This window comes from Apium graveolens, chromosome 6 (genome assembly GCF_009905375.1).
Source record: "Apium graveolens cultivar Ventura chromosome 6, ASM990537v1, whole genome shotgun sequence".
In the NCBI taxonomy this organism is placed as follows: domain Eukaryota; kingdom Viridiplantae; phylum Streptophyta; class Magnoliopsida; order Apiales; family Apiaceae; genus Apium; species Apium graveolens.
The window spans coordinates 88,785,788-88,791,527 of record NC_133652.1 but is presented as its reverse complement, the minus strand read 5'-3'; the positions used below and the strand labels follow the sequence as shown (position 1 = coordinate 88,791,527).

At 36.8% G+C, this 5,740-nt stretch overlaps 1 non-coding gene across 1 annotated transcript; it reads left to right on the top strand.

The window, feature by feature from the left end:
• Positions 1-1,786: 1,786 nt before the first annotated feature.
• On the top strand, positions 1,787-1,891 carry LOC141669652 (small nucleolar RNA R71). The gene has a single exon (XR_012553920.1). It is a non-coding gene; the product is annotated as a small nucleolar RNA R71 (small nucleolar RNA).
• The last annotated feature ends 3,849 nt before the right edge of the window (positions 1,892-5,740 follow it).

The window sequence follows — 5,740 nt, the reverse complement described above, 5'->3', positions numbered from 1 at the left end:
TGAGGCGCTTTAGAGATTTGTTCAGCTCCTCCATTCCAAGAGATTCAAAAGGCATATCCAATTTCCTCTTCCAGGGAGAAGCATTCAGATATTGCAATTGTTCATCACCTTCATCATCTTCACTATCAGAATTCCCCAACAAGGCCTTTTCTAAGGCACCATACCTTAGAAATTGATCAAGCTCTGCATAACCACAGAATCAACCAAATCCACCTATAATCACTCCTCATTTTCCATAGGGAATTTCATGGCATTGAACATATTAAAAGTTACATCCTGATCCAGCACTCGCATGGTGAGCTCACCCTTCTACATGTCTATAATAGTTCAGTTAGTAGCCAAGAAAGGTCTTCCAAAGATTATGGGAATCTTCTTATCCTCCTCAAAATCAAGAATTACAAAATTGACAGGATAGATGAGTTTATCCACCTTAACCAAAACATCCTCAACAATGCCTCGCGGATATGTAATAGAATGATCGGTCAACTGTAAAGTCATATAAGTAGATTTAGGATCAGGTAAGTCTAACTTCTTAAAGATTGAAAAAGGCATCAGATTGATGCTAGCTCCCAAGTCACATAAGCATTTGTCAAATGACACTTTTCCGATGGTGCAAGGAATAGTGAAGCTTCCAGGATCTTTAAGCTTCGGAGATAACTTCTGTTACAGCACAACACTGCATTCCTCCGTGAGAGCAACTGTCTCTAAGTCATCAAGCTTCACCTTCCACGAGAGTATACCTTTCATAAACTTCATATAATTAGGTATCTGTTCAAGAGCTTCAGCGAAAGGTATGTTGATGTGAAGTTTCTTGAACACCTTCTCAAACTGCTTATCCAGCTTTTTCTTTTGCAGCCTCTTAGAAAAAAGAGGTGGATGATAGATCTGTTTCTCCCCTGTATTACCCTCAGGAGGAGTGTGTCCAACAGTAGTCTTCCTTTTTTCCACTTCAGCTTCCTTCTACACTTCTTCCTCATCCACAACTTCTTCATCCGAAACTTGAGAGTGTTCGGGATTTACAACCTTCCCAAACCTTAATATAATTGCCTTTACCTGCTCCTTAGCTTCTTTCTTTCCTGGTACTTTAGTGTCACTAGGAAGTGTACCAGGTTGATGATTCAGCAAGGCATTGGCAATTTGTCCAATTTGATTTTCCAAGGTCTTGATAGAAACCGCTTGGCTTTTGCACATGAGCCTCAACTCCTCCAATTCAGATTTTTCATTAGACTGTTGCAGCTGGAGTTGTTGCCTTAGTGCATATTGGGGTTGTTGAAAACTAGGGGGTTGTACTATTTTTCCAGATACTGCTAATAAGGTTGCTGAACCGCATTCCGAGTGTTGCTCCAGCTAAAGTTAGGATGATTGCAGTTGTTAGGTTAGATAGGTGGCTGGTACAGGTTGCTGCGACCTTTGAAAGTTGCTCACGAACTGAGTTGATTCACTAGAAATGGCACACTGATCAGTCTCATGGGCACCTGCACAAAGCTCACAAACACTAGTGATCTGATTAACTCCATAATTAGACAGAGAATCCACCTTCATCGTGAACGCCTTAAGTTAAGCAACTATAGTAGTAGCTGCATCCAACTCCAGAATTCCTGCTACCTTACCTCGAGATAGTCGCTGAGTAGGATTCTCGTTTTCATTAGCAGCCATCAGTTCAATCAATTCATAAGCTTCATCGTAGCTTTTAGCCTACAAGGCTCCTCCTGATGCTGCATCAAGCATGATTCTAGAAGTAGCACCCAAACTATTGCAGAAATAATTAATGATCATCCAGTCAGGCATCCTATGATGAGGACACTTTCTCAGCATCTCCTTATATTGATCCCAAGCCTCGCATAAAGATTCTCTAGATTGCTGAGCAAATTGAGTAAGTGTGTTTCTGATTGCAGCAGTCTTCTCCATAGGAAAGAATTTAGTTAAGAACTTTTGAGCAAGATCCTCCCATTTGGTGATAGACCCTGGTGGTAGAGAATATAACCAATACTTAGCTTTATCCCGCAGAGAGAATGGGAAAAGCCTCAACTTAATAGCATCTTCAGAAACTCCATTGAACTTGAAAGTGTCGCACGTCTCGATGAAATCTCTGATGTGCATGTTGGGATCTTCTGTCGGAGAATCCCCAAATTGAACTGAGTTCTATATCATCTGAATCGTGCTCGACTTGATCTCAAAGGTGTTAGCCGCGATGGTTGGCCGAACAATGCTAGACTAAATATCATTGATCTTTGGTTGAGAGTAGTCCATTAAAGCCTTTGGATTTGCTTCTGGTTCTCCCACTGCAACAAGAGCTTCTTCTTCTTTCTCAACTAAGATCTCTTCGTCAACTTTCTCCTCGACTACAACTTCTTCCTCAGCTAGATCCAGTGTTCTCTTACGAGACCGAGAACGCGTATGCATATACGCTCACTAGAGTACCTGAAACACGACAAAGAATTAATTAAGTAACAATGTCCGAGTGTAATAACCCCAATTTTTGGAATTTTTGAAACCCTTATGAATAGTGATTTGGCTGATTATGCTGAATAAGAAAACTTTTCATACCACACTATGTAGGGGTTCTTTTATTGTTATTCCGAGATCTTATTAGTACTCTATATGGTATATAAGTGTATGTAAAAATCGTCAGAATCCAAATTCGAATACTTTGATTTTTCCCGAAAATCCACCAGATACCGAAAGAATTGAGTATAAGGTAACAGGATAAAAAGGATTTAAATTCAAGGATTATAAGAGAGGATCATAAAAGGAATATAATGTATTGAGAAAGTTTAAGAAACCCTAGTAATAAGATCCCGGGTATGATCCCTCAAACGATAAACGAAAACGAAAGTTAAGCGAATCGTATAACAGATCAGCGGTCATTAGCCAAGTAATTAGAAGCTAATCAAAGAGGTTAGTGATGATGATGTCATCACACCAACAAGAAGAGGACAAGTGTGGGAAGATGACATAGGAGGATGACATAAGCATGACCAAAAGGGAAGGAATTGTTGGTTGATTTTAAGCCATTCATTTTTTACCATGGTAAAAGGTAATTAACAAAACAAAATGGGAAAACAACCAAACAAGAAGCATTTCTTCTCCCCCCTCATTATTGCTCTCTACTTTTCCATGAAAAGCAAAGGAGAATTTTCAAAACTCAAGCTACACACCTTCAAAAATCAAGAGATCCAAGCTTAGTAGAGATAGTTAGTGGTTATTTAAGGCTTCCTAAGTGATTCTCCACTCTCCAAGGAAGGTATAACCCCTCCAAACCCTAACTTTACTTTGAGTATTAGGTTTGGTTTTGTTTGTTATAGTTCATGAGAGCATGATTCTTGTATGTTTAGAGTTTGGTTGGAATTATAATGATTTTGGGTTATAAATCTTGGTTGTTGGTTGATGAACCTTAAGTATAGTTAGTAGCTCTTGTTTGAGATTGAATAAGTTGGAAAAATCATGAGGTTATGGACTGAGTTAGTAAGGTTTGGATGAAGTTTGGTGGTATTGGTGGTTATGGGTTGATTTGTGGTTGATTTGTGGTTGATTGGAGTAGTTTAAACTTTGGTAATCGCGTAAACATAGCCGTCGTAATGCCCGATTTACTTTAGACTGTTTTTGTTCTTAACATCAGGACCCGTGAACTCACTGTTGGGTTTTGACTATTGCCATGATTAGATATTTCATGTTACGAGCTTCTTTTTGATATGTGGTTCGCTTGAATCCGATGTACGGTTTAGGAGAAACGACCGTTTTAAGTAACGGCGTTTCGCGAACGAACCATTACCCCTCGCCTTACTTTGAAACATTGGTTAAGGACCTTAAATGACTAATTGGATTATGAAACAATTAAGTAAAGTGGATTAGGCAGTTGGTAAGGTACTCGCGAAAGAATCGCCTTAAAACTCTTAATGGTTAATTTATTAAAAATGATGGAGCCGAGGGTACTCGAGCGACTTAAGTGAATCGTTAAGCGCAAAAGCGAGCGTTAGAGTCTAGTTGGTTAAAGTATAGATTCTTAAGCGACTTTGGTTTAATTCCAACTTATATTTTGTTTATAGCTTACCAGGCTCGTCCCAGGCCTTTTATCACCCCCAGTCGCTCAGGCAAGTTTTCTACCCGTTATACTGTTGTTGTGATGTATATATGTATATACATTATCTTGTGATAGATGCATGATGGTTAATTAGCAAATCTTGCGATATATTGGAGCATGCTGATATGGTATATATATGCATGTCTGTATCATAATCTGGTTATCTATCTGTTGATTTCAATGCGTATAGTTGCATAATACCTATGCTAGAGATAAGCAGTAGTTGCGTATACCCTTAGTATAGGGGACCCAAAGGTGAACATTTTCTAAAACCGGGAGTCGATGTCCCCGAGTATATTATATATATATATATATTTATATATATATATATTGATATAGTTTTTAAAACTATTAATCAAATAAGGTTTATTCGATAACTTTATTTTAAATAATGAATATTATTTGAATATCCATTCGAGGACTTATGACTCTGTTCATTCTATTTAATGAATATTATTTGAATATTCATTCGAGGACTTATGACTCTATTTATTCTACTTATTGAATATTATTTGAATATTCATTTGAGGACTTATGACTCCGACTATTTACTGATTAATATTCTTTATTTTATTAAAGAATAATGTTTCGATAATCAAACTTATTTTCGATTATTCAAATAAAGATAGTACTTTCGTATAAGTATATCTTTGGTTATTTAATATTCGTTACAAGTATGAGTTTTAAAACTTCTACTTCAATTATTTTTATGAAGATTATTCTTTATGGGAATATTATTTAACCAATAATATTCAGATATTTTCTAATATATTGGGACTGATTTATTTCATTAAATCAGCATTACTCCAAACATTCTTAAAAATGTTTTCGAGTCTTCAAAATGATTTTCAAAAGTTAGAGCGGATCCCAAAACTCATTTTTATATTTAAGATCTTCCTTTCGAAGGGGATTTAAATACTCGCTCAAAACTTGAGGGATCCGGCTCAGTGGTGTGTTTTACATTCGTAACGAGGTTGCTGTTTTGAGAAAACATCTTGATTACTTGCCCATCATTCGGGAAGTAAGTTCATCTATTTGAGTCGGCATAAGCAACATGGGCTCAGTGAGCGTCCATGAAAGTGTAAGTGGCTCAGTGGGAGTCCATCAAATGCGTAAGTGGCTGAGTGGCAGTCCAGCATAAGGTCCTATTGCGGCCAGGGTGATGACCAGTGGGGAATTCGTCCATCTACTAGTAGAAAAAGTTACTTATTGGTATCTTTGCCTGATCAACAAGATATCAGGTTTATGCCAAGGTTTTCTCCTTTCCAATTCATTGGATATTGCAACTCTGTTTATAATTTTCATAACAGAGGTTTTCAAGGAGTGTATGAAATGTATATATATAGGTGTATATATATATTGGGACTTAATGAAGTATCTCGTAACTTCATTATTTATAATGATATTTCAAAGATTGAATCTATCCAAGTCTTTTCTTGTAGTCTCATCTATGTGATGAACTTTTGAAACTGATTATACCTTGAACCGTGGTAGTTCAAGTAGTATTGGGAAAATATATAAGTATATTGGAGTATCTTGTAACTTCATCTTTTAAACTTATATCTAGTAAATGATTATCTTATGCATGTCAAAGATTTTCAGAAAAACATTGAAACAAGGTTAGATATATGAGATCACCTTGCAACAATATTTTTATAC